General features: G+C 36.9%; 2 protein-coding genes across 8 annotated transcripts in view; one reads left to right on the plus strand and one right to left on the minus strand.

Moving 5' to 3' along the window:
• PACRG (parkin coregulated) overlaps positions 1-15786 on the plus strand; it is a 473776-nt gene that overhangs the window by 424249 nt on the left and 33741 nt on the right. The window contains exon 6 of one of the 7 annotated variants that reach the window (XR_012638860.1): positions 10475-10577. The exons of the other annotated variants lie outside the window; for them this stretch is intronic. The gene's annotated coding sequence lies outside the window, so the exon portion shown is untranslated. The remainder of the gene's footprint in view (positions 1-10474; positions 10578-15786) is intronic. 7 annotated transcript variants of the gene reach the window in all.
• The window catches only part of LOC141985037 (uncharacterized), a 104897-nt gene that overhangs the window by 85887 nt on the left and 3224 nt on the right, over positions 1-15786 (minus strand). The gene's annotated exons all lie outside the window — the stretch shown is intronic.

Consider the following 15786-nt stretch of genomic DNA (forward strand, 5'->3'; position numbering starts at 1 on the left):
TGCTAAGGCAGGACATAAGTTTATGAATATTTTGAATGCTTTAAGCAAAGAGAAATTATGTAGAATGCTACCAGGGGACTATAACTATGAGTAATGGGATGAAACTAAGAAAAGGAAATTTTAGGCTAAATATAAGGTAAAACATTTCTTGAGATTATGATGTATCAAACTGCGGAATTATCTCCCAAGGGAAGAGATAGGAGTCTCATTACTTAGGACTTTTAAAACTAGACAATATGAACAGTGGAAAATGTACCATAGGGAACAGTTATGTCTCAGCAGAGAGATAGATTTGGTAATCTAAAAGGTCTTTCTCCATCTCCAGTTTCTATTATTCTGTTTTTATGTAAACAGAAAGATGCTTAGGTCTATCACCAAAAGAGAAAATCTTCACTTTCATCAACCTGATATGATTTGTTTTAATCTCTACTGATATGAAATTAAGTCAACATCAGCCATGCCTTAGCCAACCTCAGGAGAAAGCTTAGGCTGAGATTTATGGCTTTTGTTTATGTTACCAATAAATCCCTATGAAGGGGGTAAATTTGAAGCATATGTAGTGCATGAGCACTTTGTGTGGAGCAGAGTGGAATTATATCAAGCCCAGTGGACTCAGGATGTACCCAGACGTGAGCGCCAGAGTGCTTAGTCAAAACTGACTTACTGCACACAAAAGGACTGCATCTCTATGCAAGTCCTGGAACCTGACCCCTCTGACAAGCACATTTTCTCCTGGGGCTTTTCCTCATCTAAAGGACTCATCCAGGAAGTGATACATATATCATCTGGGAGGAGGTGTTGGCTGCATTAGAGTTGTTTATTTTTATTATTGGAGCAAAAAGAGGAAATATAACATGACATGTTGATTATGACTACTTATGCAAAAAGAAACAATAGGGCATGTCAGTCCAAATAAATGAGTGTAACTTATTTTATTGTTATGATTACTGTATTTATTCCCGGAAAAGATACTGCTAGGAAAAGAGTTAAAGTGCCATAAATTAAACTAGTGTAAGGTCACAAAATCTCCATGTAATAACCTACTGTCTCATGAAAATGTAGTCCCTATAGAAATCATAGCATAAAATTGATGATACTATTTAAATGAACATTAGGGCTGTATGTTTTGCCCCCCACTCTAAGCCAATTAACAAAGAAATGCTAGTTGGTGCCAGCAACAACTGTCCTCTTTGACATGAAGGAGGGGGCAGGGAATACTTGATGTATATGCAGGTGTTACTTATTTCTGTTTGAAGACAAATGCACTTTATATGCAGTTAGAATTCCTGCCGGCCTGTAAGTGATCAGCAGGAGGAAGAAAATACCATAGATGCTTTAAAGAACAGCTGTGGAAGACCGTGTTTCCATATCTTTTATGTAAGATCTTGATAAAATTCCCCAAGTGGTTGACGGTATAAAGATAAATTCCATTAGCATTATAGGCTTGCACCAGGCATTTGTTTTTATCCTACTCTGGCATTTAATTGAACTCCATCCAACTTAACACAACTACAGTTTTCATTTGATCTTCTTTAGAGAAGTTATCTATTCAGCTGCCAAAGCCTGTCATTACCATAACACTGGAGACCCTCACAGATTAGTAAAGGGTTCCTTATCCCACAAGTTTTGACATTTCTCAGTCTATTAGAGACTCTGTCTGGATCCTGAGTGGTGCTGATCTCTTGGAACTCCCATAGACATTGGTGGAAGCTGATGCTTTGGGGGTTCATCCAAACCAGTAAGGGGTTGCTTTGTAATCCTGGGTCTTCTGTGCTTTGCAGCTTTGGCTCAGAGCTCTGACACCAGCAGCCAGTTTACAGCACAGTGACCTCACCCTGGCTTCCACCACCCTGGTTACTCCTTGCAGGGTGACACCAACAACCCCTCCAGTCCCAAGTCTCCCCAAAACCATCTCCTCTTCTGTGCTCAGCCTGTCTCACTGTATCACTTAGAAAATTGTATCGAGTTTGCTGGTCCTTTAAAGAGACAGTACATGGCACCAACCTATTAGTTCAGATGAAGATTTTACTGTTCACTTTGGAACACTACACTGAGATGGTTGTATAATAAGACAAGATTAAATTTATTAACAAAGAACAGATATTTAAGTGATACCAAGTAGAAGGAATTGAGATAGAAATTGTTGCAAACAAAAATAGGTTTTAGTCTTTTTTTCAGACTAATTTTCTCACCAGGATCCAACACAGAACTCAAAGCACTTGGTTCTTTTATCTCTTCAGGTGAAAGATGCCAAAATGGCTCTCTACCTCTGCTAATATCCTCAACATTTATCTTTGTTTTCCAAGTCAGGAAGCCCTCCTAGGGGCTTAGCTTGCTGTGTCCACCAGGGAGCTGATACCATGTTAATTTTTGCAGTCTCCTTCCCATATTGTGATAGAGTGGCTATTTCCCTCCTCTCACTAGTTTGATGACTTTGTTTACTTTTTATGTAAATGTACTTTCATTGTGTCTTTGTTCAGTTTACACTGAAGACACATTCAAGCAGGCAGGACCACATTCCTTTGTCTAGGGTGAAATGACTTAAATCCTACCCGCCAAACACATTTAAGAATATATTTCCAGCCTATATTTAAAACTTTTCACATATCACCTGCACATATACCATGCAATAATATCAATGACCAGCATGTTACCAGTTTGCATATGATTCCTTAGTTATGTGATACCTTTTAGATACAGGTTAAGAGAAAATCAAGCCAGAAGAAATACGGTGATATGAGTCCATGCTTCTTTTGCTTTCAGTTGTCTGAGAGCTGTTATTTTCATCTTTAACTATCATACTGTGCATCAGTCTTGAAATGTTAGCCTTCCATTGCCTATCTCCACCCACCTATTTAGATGGTAAGCTGTTTAGCGCAGGGACCATCATTTGTTCTGTGTTTGTACAGTACCTAGCACAATAAGGTCTTGGTCCTGGACTAGGGCTCTTAGGCACAACAGTAATACAAATAAGTATTAATTATTTCTTATACCATATTGAAACATCAGCCCTTTATGAAGAAGAGTGCAGAAAATAATCTAAACTACTATATCAAGCCAAGGATTCAAAATTTTTTAGAAAGTAGTGTTATTTTATTTCTCAGTCTCTCAACTATTTCTTCATAGGCGGCACACCATGAAACTCATGAAATCCATTAATCTATTATACCATTTGGATCCGTTCTTATTTCCATTTTCATGGGATGTACCACAAGTTTATCCCATGGAAAGTATAGATTTCCTCAAACCTCTAAAGGGCAACAAAGGAAAGTGTAGGTCCACCACTTAACAGGAAGGAGAGCTAATAACTGACAATACCAAGAAGGCTGAAGTGTTTAATGCCTGTTTTGCTTCAGTCTTCACTAAACATTTTAATTTTGACGAGGTGCTTAACAGAACAACAACAAGGGGGAAGAAACACAAGACAGAAAGGGCAAAGAACGGGCAGAATATGTTAGAGAATATTTAGAATAAACTAGAATATATCGATAAGATAGATGTATTCAAGTCATCAAGGCCTGACAAATTCACCCTAGGGTACTTAAAGAACTAGCTGAAGCAACCTCAGAACCGTTAGCAATTATCTTTGAGAAATCATGGAGGATGGGTGATGTCCCAGAGGACTGGGAAAGGGCAAACAGTTTCTTTCTATAAAAAGGGAACAAATAGAACTCGGGGAATTATAGACCAGTCAACTTAACTTCAATACCTTCAAAACATGCTGGAGCAAATTATCACACAATAAATTTGTAAGAACCTAGAGGATAGTAGGGTGATAAGTAATAGCCAGCATAGATTTGTCAAGAACAAACCATGTCAAACCAACTTAATTTCCTTCTTTGACTGGATGACTGATTTAGTGGATAGGAAAGAAGCAGTAGATGTGATGTATCTTGATTTTAATAAGGCTTTTGACATAGTCAAGCACAATATTCTCATAAGCAAACGAGAGAAATGTGGTCTAGATGAAATTACTATAAGGTGGGTGCACAACTAGTTGAAAAACTGTACTCAGAATAGTTATCTATGGTTTACAGTCAAAATGGGAGGACGTTGTAGCGAAGTCGATGACTCACCAGCACAGCGCCTCCTGCTGGTCATTTTGGGAATTAGCTCTCCAGCATAAGGAGTGCCCTTTGCAGGCTGGTGCCTCACCTGCCACTGGCCCCTGTGTCCCTCCCAGACCCTGATGCCCCTTTATCTTGGGGTGCTGCCCCCTGGCAATGTCCCCACACTCTGGGTCTCCCCTCCCAGTTCCACTCTTCTCGACACTGGTGAGGCCTTAGCTAGAGTACTGTGCCTAGTTTGGGGCACCACACTTTAAGAAAGATGTGGACAAATTGGAGAGAGTCCAGAGGAGAGCAACAAAAATGATAAAAGGTTAAGAAAACCTGACCTATGAGGAAAGATTTAAAAAACTGGGCTTGTTTAGTATTGAGAAAAGTAGATTGAGGGGGAACTGAAAACAGTTTTCAAATGCATTGTGGACTGTTGTAAACGGCTGTGATCAATTGTTCTCCATATCCACTGGAGGTAGGACAAGAAGTAATCAGCATAGTTTGCAGCAAGGGAGATTTAGGTTAGATATAAGGAAAAACTTTCTAACTATAAGGATAGTTTAGCACGGGATTAGGCTTCCAAAGGAGGCTGTGGGATCCCCATCATTAGAGGTTTTTTAAGCTCTGTTTAGACAAACACCTGTCAGGGCTAGCTAGTCTAGGTTTACTTGGTCTAGCTTCAGTGAGGGGGATGGACTAGATGACCTCTCAAGGTCCCTTCCAGCCCTACATTTCTATGATTCTATTAAATCCTATCATACTTTCCTACTCTGAAACATTTTCTTTCCTGAAAGCCTCCTTTGCATCATCGCCACCACCTTTAATTGAATCTAAAATCACTATCTTGCAACTGCACTATACAGACACAACCATGCAGAGATAACCCCAAGAATGCAGTTGTGGAATTGGAGCCAAAAATACCAAAATAAATATTTTAAGCTGTATTTTTATATGTCCACACTTTGCATGCTTTTGGGGTACACAGTGAGATTATTTGATGGTTTACCTCAACCTTCTTCGGAGGAAATGCAGAAAAGATGACTTAGAATTAATGTATACAATACATTTTGCATTGCTTTTGTGCTAACATTTTAAGCATGTGTTCTAATCAGGAACCTTTTTATATCCCACCTACATTTCATTTCCTCAGTGATGGATATAAATATAAAAGATGGTGTTGAACCAGTAGAAATTATAGGTTTCAGAGTAGCAGCCGTGTTAGTCTGTATTCGCAAAAAGAAAAGGAGTACTTGTGGCACCTTAGAGACTAACCAATTGGTTAGTCTCTAAGGTGCCACAAGTACTCCTCTTCTTTTTAGTAGAAATCATATCACTTTAATTTAAATTTATGACCTATACTCATCAGGGAAAAGTAAGTACAGTATCCAGCTGGACCATGTAGATTTATTGTACTACTCCAATAGCACTCTATGTCAAAAATAAAATAGGCCACTACTTGAAGGCAACCTGAGGGAATGTAGTTCAATTTATATTAAAAAATACCTGTCTGCTCGTTGGAATTGTTTGTAATGGAATATACCATATCCCACTAACCTCTGCACATTCCTAACACCAATAATTTTAGAATTCCAAATACACAATAAATGGGATAATTTGGAAGCATTTCCACCTTTGGACCAAAATTTGTGGGCTCATGTTTCATAGTAGAATCTGGGCATACACAATAGAGGTTAACATTTCTATTGGCTGTACTATCCTGCAGATGACATAATGAACTAATGTCTCAATTTGCCTGTTCCTGATGAGTTGTTCAGGTAAATGATAAAGATCTAATGAATTAAAGTAAAGACTAATGGCTAACAGATGTACAGACACTATCCACTCTGTTAATTAATGCCTGTATATATATTATGTGGAACTAGTTCAAATTACTGTATGTGGAAAGTTTACATATTGGAATTGTGTTTAGAGTGTCAGTGTACAGCTCAGTGAAAGCATTTCAGATATATTATGAAAAGTGCTTTCAAATAGCTAATAAAGTACAAAAACTGTGGCATTTATTCATGACCTACAAGTCCTAATTAACTTTCCTCCATTATGAAATTTCTCTTCTCCTCAAAGACTAAGTAAGTGAAGGCAACATTTTTACGATCACATGCAAAAATGTAAGATTATATCTAATTTTCCAATGGCATATTTAAAAAAAGTACAAATACATAAAATTAATATTGCTGATAAAATGTTCTTCAGTCTGTAGAGACTCATTTAACAAAGTAACTTCAGAAAAATTTAATATGGATAAACTATGGCATATTTAAAAGTCTTGATAGTTTACTGAATTGCCATTTAATACTAAGTGTCTTCAAGCTGCAAGAGAAAGAAAATTATTTTTTCTATTGCTTCTCAAAACCAGATGATGTCTCCAAATACTACAGAAATTGTTTCTTTTTGTGTTCAAATGAGTTCAGACCTAAACTAATGGAACTCAGTCATGAATCATAAATAGTGATTGAAATGATCATTGTTTTGCTGATAGTTCAGTCAAAACCCAATTTTCTCTTTCATGTAAATACTATGCATACTTGACGAAGAGTCTTTATTTTTCATAGCAAGGAAATGTTTGTTTGAATAAATTAACTGAAAGAGAATGTCCTTTGGGTTCTGACCTGTGTTTAACATTTTCTAGTAGCAAAGTGAAACACTGCAGATGATCCCTTCGACAAATGATTCTGTACTTTGTCCATGTAGCTACGAATAATGTTCACATTATTAGAGACAAACTTCATATTTTTCCCCTAATTCAGGAAATGAGAGCATACTGGTAGCAAAAAAAACAGGGATCCTGCCTAAAAAAATCCCTTTGATATAAATCAAAAGTGCTTGCCCTTATACCTATGCAGTAGTCAGAGTTTATAGAATTGGTAATGGAGCCCAATACAAATCTGATGCAAACTGTGATTTAATCATCAGAATATATGTCCTCGTTTTAAGAAACTTCATGAAGAATATCTGCAACAGCATTTAGTGAAATAGATTATCACCTCTAGCAACCAAAACCAGCACACAAAATCAGATTATTTTATCATGAATAAAATATACTTATCTTACAAAGGACTCTTGTACCCCTACCTCTGCTTGTTTCGTAGTTTTGATGTCTGTCTATGTCCTTGTATGTTTGCAACTCAATTATTCAGTTCTCACCATAAAGAGAGATGTATCTGCACAGTACCATTCATGAGTTTCTTGCAAACAAAACCAAAATGTTTTGCTGTTTTTGAATAGTGTCCTTGCTTCATTTTGCAAGTCAGTTTTGGAATAAAGACCAACTATTTAAGCAACTTTCCAGTGGTTTTCATTAAGCAAAATATTATTCTATATTATACTTTAATTTCCACACTGACATTTGTCGGTCTTGGATAGAGCTGATTTACTGCAAACTTCCATATACTGTAGATGAATTTAAACAATAATCTATGCTTGAATGCAGGTTGTGTTTCGGTAATGTTGGGACTGTGGGAAATAAAAGATTTAAAACAGTGCACTTTTTGGACTTTTAACAATCTGCTTCAGTGTCACTTTATAAAAGATTGATAATCCTTGTCTGATATCTGGTAAGAATTGGGTTAAATTCCTGATTTATGTAGGAAGGAACTCCTGCAGCCATTGCCAGGGAACAACTACTTGAGGCTTGGGCTGCCTGCAGTCAAGTAATTAGTCTAACTGAATAGCAGAAGTTCTAGTAGGAGATTACTAATTAATTTAATTGACATCCTAAACCAGTTTAACACAGGGGAGGAGGAATATAAACCAACAGCAGGGAAAGAGCTGATGGTAGAAAATAACAAAGAGTTAGATAAATGAGTTCCCTATATGGTTTGTGTGCTTTAAATCTACTTCTCTGAGAAAAGCCTATGATTGAATTTATGGCTGTCTGACCTTCTGTCTCTCTGCCTAAGAAACAATTGTTGTTTTCAAAATTTTGATGTGATGTTGTCTAAAGCCTCCATGTATTCTATTTAAACTTGGGATAAACCATTCCTTGCTTTGGAACTTGAATTAATTGTGAGTTCCCTTTCCTCTGCAAATGCTCATAATAATGGTTAGTACAGGAGACTGAGCTAAAATCTGGAGGGGAAGGATGATCCAGTCGTTAGGGCACTAGCGTAGGACTTGGGATCTCGTCTCTGTTGCACTACAGATTTACTGTGTGATCCTGTTGGGCAAGTGAATTGGCCTTTCTGTGCCTTGGTTCCTCATTTGTAAAATGAAGCTAATAGCACTTCCATACTTCATAGGGGTGTTGTAAGGATAAATACGTTAAAATTGTGAGATGCTTAAATAATATGATAATGAGGGGGGCATATAAGTATTTAAAATAGCTAGCTGTTGCATGACCTTGAGCAAAGCTTGTAACTGCTCTCTGGCTCAATTTCTTAACATTTAAGACAGGAATAATAGTTAACTGCTTTTGTAAAGTGCTTTGAGACTTTTAGATGGAAGTATTATTATTGACTGTTTCACTTGTAGGCTCTCTACTGCACTTCTTATTTAGGAATCTTTGCTGATTTGGACACTAATTGTAAACAGTCACACTCTGAATGCACCTCTCTCAACTAAGAGTTCCTATCCTGTAATGATCATCAGCTTCATAGAATATACTGTAATTATTATACTATATTTATAATAAACTGATTAAGCCAATTGAACTAGGAATTAAATCAGAGTAAGCCGAACCGGGGGGAAGGGAAAGCCACAGACTATCATAGCTTCAGGTAACTGTTTAAGTATGAAGTATTCTTTCATTTGCAATGCATCTGTTCTTCTGCACTACCACAACTCACACTTAATACTTTATTTTGATGTAAAACTTGGTCATAAACTTGAACAGATAAAATGAAAGTCCTTTTGCCAAAGAACACAGTGTAACAGCATTGAAAACTGGCATTTTAGCTTTGGTTAACAAGCTATTTTAGCCACAAGGATCATCAAAGCCGCGAAGAACAGCTGAAGCTTTACCAATGATAAAATTAACTTCCCCATTACATGTTTCTCTTTTTAGTAGCCAGTCATCAAGGATGTTAATCTCTGTCTATATTAGCGAAGGATTTAACTTCCTGTCCATTCCAGTTTTCTTTCCATCCCCGCAACCATCACATGTGTCTATGAGAGAATAATCCCCCAGAAGGCTAAATTGTGTTTTTTAGTCAAAACAATCACTTTCCCAGATTTCAACAACCTATTATGGATTAGAAAACATTTAATCAAGAATCTGCTTAATCCTATAACAGCTTGCAGAGTTTGCCTGAAATTATACCATCAAGGGTGGAGTTTGCCCTGTCTGATGGAAGACTTTGGGTGTTCAGCTTCCTAAACTCACCAGTCCCTCTAGCTCTGGGGGCATCCTCAGGAGGCTTCTACACTGCCACCACCCCCATCCAATAGGGCCTTGCACTCTGTTCTCAGCACAGGTCTTGCAACAGTCACTGCACCAGTGGGAGTTGAGAGGTCCATAGCACAGGGAAGAAGCTGTATTATTTACTGCAAACTTTGTCTTCAATAACTTGGAAGCATGCTGTGGAGACTGGCTGGCCCCCAGTCCTTCACCTTCCTTAACTGTGGATATAGATGCCCAGGAAGCCCCCACATGTGGTTTAGGCAAAGAGGGGAAACTTGTCAGAAACTTGTCCCATCTGTGTATTTCTGAGCCAGATTCATAGATGAAGGCACCCTTCAGGAAGCAGAAGTGGGGGAAAGTACGGATTCCTCTGCTGTTCTGAAATTGTGGTCCATGAAAAACTGCAGATCTGCAGATCACTGGCTAACGGTTTGTGGAGAGTGGGCAGGTCACATGATTTTGGCTCCTCCAACTTGCGAAGAGGAGGCTGAACGTATGTCGAAACAGCTGGAAACAAAGAGGAGGATATAGCCCAGCTGCCTCAATAGAGGGGGGGGGGGATGTAGGAGGGGAAGGGATGGAAGGCACAAGTGTGAATGGGGTTTCCAGCAAAAGAAGGGTCAAGAGTTGCTAATGGGACTGGAGAAGAGGAATGTCCAGGAAAGCAAGACAAAGCAAAGGCATACAGCATGTCCAGAGGAGGGCTATAAGACTAGGCAGCATATTTTTCTTGTCCCCCAAACAAGAACCAGATGCAAAAGAAGAGTATGACTAGGGAGAAGCAGGAAAAGAAGAACAGAACAGATGGGAAGGGAAATAGCATGATTAACTTTTTTTAAAAGGACAAAGCGCTTATCATACTATAGATAGCTAAAAACACAACACTGCTTCCCCAATGTTACTTCAACAAATGAAGTAATTGCTGTAGTTGCTACAGGGAAGCTGCACAATCACGGCTGATAGGGAAGACACAAGACATTTTCTCTACTGAGATGTGATCCATACTGTGAAAAAGATTGAAACCCCTCCATTATGTCATACGGAGTTTCTTTCTCTCCAGGAAAGAACCTTGATGATCTGCAGAAGTTGACACTGGAAGAGTAAAGATGTTTGTAAGAGAAGCAGACAAATGGATGTTCAAGGCATCACTGGCAAAGCAAGGGGTGAGGCAATAAGTGACAAAAATAGATGAGTGGTGAGGGGCAAAGTTGTGAAGGGTCTTGAAAGTGGGGACAAAAAGTTTGAGTTTGATGCAGTGGAAAATGGGGAGCCAGTGGAGGGATTCAAAGAGCATTTGACCATTATGTCAGGTCAGGAAGGTGATCTTAGCAGCTCCATTTTGAATGGATTGAAGTGGGGCAATTTGTGTCTAGGAAGTCAGAGAAGAGGTTGCAGTAGATGATAATGAGGACAATGCTTTGGTAATTGCTATTCTTTTAATGAATAAACAAAAGTCCATCCTATGTTGAAAAGTTTTTGGGGCTGCAGGGGTGTTAGTGTGGAAAATAAAATCTGGTTCATTCACTTTAATCCACATAGGATTTGTGCATCCTTAGTAGACTTTGTTACTGTATTAAAATAATACTTATTCTGTCACAATGTAGAAAATCTATTCTTTTACATGTTTGGAAGAAATATACATCATTTATTATCCAAGCCATTTAACAGTTCATGAAATAAGTAGCTGCTACTGTAATCACTGCTTTGCTGGCTCCATTAACCTGCACAAAAGCCAGTTTCCAGCTAAGGTGTGAATCCATTCCAAAAATCAATGTGGTCTCCGATATTAATTAGCCTTTGTAATGTTTTGGAATAAGATACAGTGCATTTTTTGTTCTTGGGTACATGCATATCTCCTATATGAAGAAGAAGAAGAAGACTATAGAATGATTTCCAAAAGACTTTGTTTTTGTTTGACTTCAAGTATCCCTAAGCAATTCATCCTCACCCACCCATTTTGCTAAGGGATTTGTGAGTGAACATGTGCTTCCAAGGGATTAGTGTGCCAGTACAGTTTTTTCCCAATACCATTTTAAACCATCTGTAATCAACATTCCTCCATTCATTGGTGTTTGGTTTTCTTTGTTTGTATTTCCATAACACCTAGTTATGCTAGGTACTGCACAAACAGAAGAAAAAGATGATCCCTGTCCCAAAAAGCTGACAAACATTGGTCAAATATTATTTCTTATTGTGGACTATTATTCACCCATTTAATTTACAAATATGAACTCTGAGTTACATTTTTAAAGGAGATTCATTTGCCTCAAGAGTTAGTGTAGAGAAATTAGATGCCCAAACTAATATTAACCCGTTTACTGCAATTGTATTTATGTTGTAACACGTGATACAAGCTTCTACTCTCCGACCCGCTTAGTGGATATTGTCTCTAATATTCTGCTCTCTTTTCATGTGTAGAATCCCAAACGACGTTAATGGGAGACTGTGGAGGGAGAAAAGGATATTACTGTAGAACTCTGCCATGTGAATCTTAACAGAGAATTTTGCTCTTATATTTTTGAGTATCATTATTATCCTAATGGTATCAGTGCAACACAAATTTATTATTAATAGCCAGGCTTAGCTAACTTGGAAACATGATATAAATTTGGATGGTTTCTCAGCAGCAACTGTTGAGTGTAAAATGTAAACTTGCACAGATTAATAGAACCTAATACAGTATTTTATTTACAGCTTTGTCAGAGTTTCTGTTTAATGCAAATGAAAGAACAGGTTAGAGTAAGCACTTCTTATTCAGGCAAACATAAGGAGTGCAGGATCCAGGCCTCTTCTTTCTGAAATGAAAGAGGTGTGATCTAGCCAAATCAACATTGATCTTCTTTTGTTCTTCTGAAAAGGGAAGTGAAGCCAGTTGGTTGGTATGAGGCAAGTTATATTTGCAAATGCTAATCATATGACACTTTCTTTCCTTCCACATATGCAATTTCTACCACAGGGAATATAAATGACAACCCCCTAATAACACATCATCCAAGACTTTATTTCTGAAACATTAGTGGCATCCTTCCAACTGGCCATAAGGTTATAGACACATTTTTTAATCATTACATTGCCCATTGGAGGAAGCTGCAGTCACACCATTTAATGTGTGCTCATGATAAATTTCACTGTCTTGTATAATAAAATGGAAGCTAATGAAGCATAACACAATTGTGGTGAATTAAAGAGAGATAGAACAGGACAGCAGAATAGCCACTTATTGACTTTAACAAAACATGTCTTAAAATGCATTTACTTTTAAACCATTTCATAGTCAAGTATTAAAAAGCAAAAAAATTAAGCTTATTGATTGCCCAGTAATGAAGACTGTACAAGTGCAATAGCTATTAATTAATTGACATTCTCAGTGCTTAAGGGCTTTGCATTTAACAGATTCTGCTGTACCATATTATGTGTTCTGTCAAGTGTATTTTTCATTAACATGTAAAAATGTCATTTTGCTTTCTTTCTGGCCATGATTTTGCGGAAGTAAGCTAGTCATTGTGTTACTGTATGTATCTTAGAATCCCTAAACAAATATACTATTTACAGGTAAATTATTAAGTTGTTTTCTATAGGCAATTAATTAAAACCGGAGATAGAGATATAAAATAAGATGTGCTCTTTTACATATAGATATTATTATTTATATGAAGTTGTTGCTTCTGAATTAAACAAGCCACAAGTTACTAGCATTAAAACTGTTGTTAGAAAAATTAGGATATGTTTGTTTTCAGATTGAAAAGAGATATGTTATAACTGCATGAAAGTTTCCAAACTAATTAATAATAGTGTTTGATAAGAATGAAGAATAGAGACAAACTCAATCATTCTACAGTAAATTAGAGTGTATTGTGGTTTCTGTTCAAAGTTTTAAAAGGTTGTTTTTCGTATATTGTAATCCCCAAGCTGTCATCTCACATGCTAAGGTCCTACTCTTTATGGCATAGGTACAAACTGTGACAGTGTTTGCCACTATTGGTGTGTCATTTGTCAACATTGACACCATTGTAAACAGAGATGATCACAATGAAAGTCTCAAGGGAAGAAAATGGTAGGAAGAAATAAGAGAGCACTTTTGTAGTGAAAGAAAGATCTTTGAGAAAAAATGGACTAGAGTCTCAAAAAAATCAGAACTCTTAAAAAAGAATACCTTTGGGCTAAGTGGCTAGACATTTCTAAGTTGGTTGTCACAAAACAGTGATTATTGGATTTATGAACTAATGTATGAGTAAACATTTTTAAATTTTAATGTAGAAATCAGGGAGTTGCCATAAAATTTCCAGGAGACTGTTTTGGAAATAATATTTTATTAGTCATAAAATAATCTAAAAGTGCTGACAGAAAAGTCATTAGTGAAGATAATTAGAGATGACTTAAAAAACTTGTGAAAACACCCAGGAAACCAAAAAACATGACAGAAGTGAAGAAAGCAGCAAGAGTGCCGCCAAATGGGGGAAAAAGAAGATAAAAACACCTCTGTCTGAAAAGATTTCATAGTTTATGAAAAATGCCACCACTCCAAAAGAACAAAAGTCCATCCAACAGGAAATTGTAAGATCTGAAAAGTACCTGGAAAAGGAGATTATGGTAATAGAACAGTTAACATACAGCGAAATCTGACTTTACAGATCAGCTTTCATTGAGTTTATGAATACTAAAAAAATAAACCTGGAGAAATGCATTTCTAGAAATTCTAAAATTTTTGCACCTCCAGCAGTTTTAGAGAGATATTCAAGGATTGCTACAGATCTGTTTCCAATTAATCAGAGGTTTAATAAAAATTTAGACAATTTTGCAGGTATTAGCACTTCAATATATTTTAGGAAAGCCTAGATTTGTTTGTAACAAGGGAAAAGCTTAGAGAAAGTTTTCATTTGAAGACAAGGAGCAATTGAGACCTAATAGAAGCAGGCATTGAAATAATTGGAATTGCATCCATTTATACAAGGGCTCAGTTTGATCTAAATAATCTAAATTCTAACAAAGTGTTTATCTTTTCCCCCTGTAGACTCAACTTTTCTAACTCTTTTCCCAATCACCCTAAAACACAAGTATTTGGATCAGAAACTTAATTCCTGTTCCTTTCCTAGTACACAACGGGTCATCACCATTATGATGTTACTGTGTTACATTTCCTGATCATGCTTTGACTATATTTGGGTTTTTAAAAAAATATTAAATGTGATAAAGCCTGGTCAGATCCTAAGTAGTATATAAACAAACTCCTGTTAAAATCAGAGATAGATTCAAGGCACAAATTTTAGATCTAGATCCAAATTTCAAACACCCCAAAGTTCAGCATTGTTCCAGTCCTATGTTTTGTATTGGTTCGTTATAGAGAGGTCCAGCTGTGAAATTCAGATCCAGATCTGAATTTTGAAATGCTCTTTTCCTCAGAACGGGGCGTTCAGATCCAGGGATTTGGCTTGAGCCATTTTTAATCCAAAATTAATTTCATTCTCTAATATATGTGATCTGTAATTCAGTCTCATAGTCAGTCCCTAGCTTGAGAACTAGTTAACTCTGTTTCAATTACTTTTTAATTGATAGGGCACAATCCTGCAAAGTGATGAGCATTTTGGCTATGATCCAACAAAATGCTTAAACCCATGCTAGTACTTAACGAGCTGAGTAGTCGCACTGACTTCCATGGGAATCAAGCCCCCTGTGACTAATTCTAATAGGAATAAAACTTTCTAAAATATGTTTTCTACAAAAGGTTCAGTAATAACTTGTATGCTAAGATTTTTTAAAATATATATTGGTATAGGATTTTAGCATACATGAGAAGGAAATGCAGTTTAAAAGGAAGCAAAGGAAAATTAATACAGAAATCGTGATAGTATAGGTATCATCCAAGCAATTACAGCATTTCATTCTGACTGGGGAAATGCAAGCTATAGCTTGTGGTCGATAATTTTTATCTATGTGGCTTTTGTATTAACCACCATCACATTGTTTAATTTTCCCTGTTTCTTTGAATCAGTACAAGACATTGGTAAGTCATTTGTATGATAATATCCTGAAAATGTTGTGGGATTTTAAAATCCTTAAGCAGATAAAGCCTTACCTTGAACAGGCTATCTAGGCCAAGAATTTCAAAAGTGACCAGGATTTTAAATGCTTCAATTTTTGGGAGCCCAACAGGCGACATCTTACAGGGGCTGATTTTCAGGAAGTACTAAACATCCATCCTCTGAAAATTGGTCCCCTTAAAGGGCCTGAGGTTGTGCACCCAAAAACTGAGATTTTGAAAGGGGTCATTTCTTCCTTCAGACATATGTGCACAATTCTTGTTTGCTTTAATGAGAGTTTTATGGACATATTTGAGGGCAAAGTTTGGCTCTAACTTTAAATGATAGACTAGTT

The sequence above is a fragment of the Natator depressus genome, chromosome 3 (genome assembly GCF_965152275.1).
Source record: "Natator depressus isolate rNatDep1 chromosome 3, rNatDep2.hap1, whole genome shotgun sequence".
Classification (NCBI taxonomy): Eukaryota; Metazoa; Chordata; order Testudines; family Cheloniidae; genus Natator; species Natator depressus.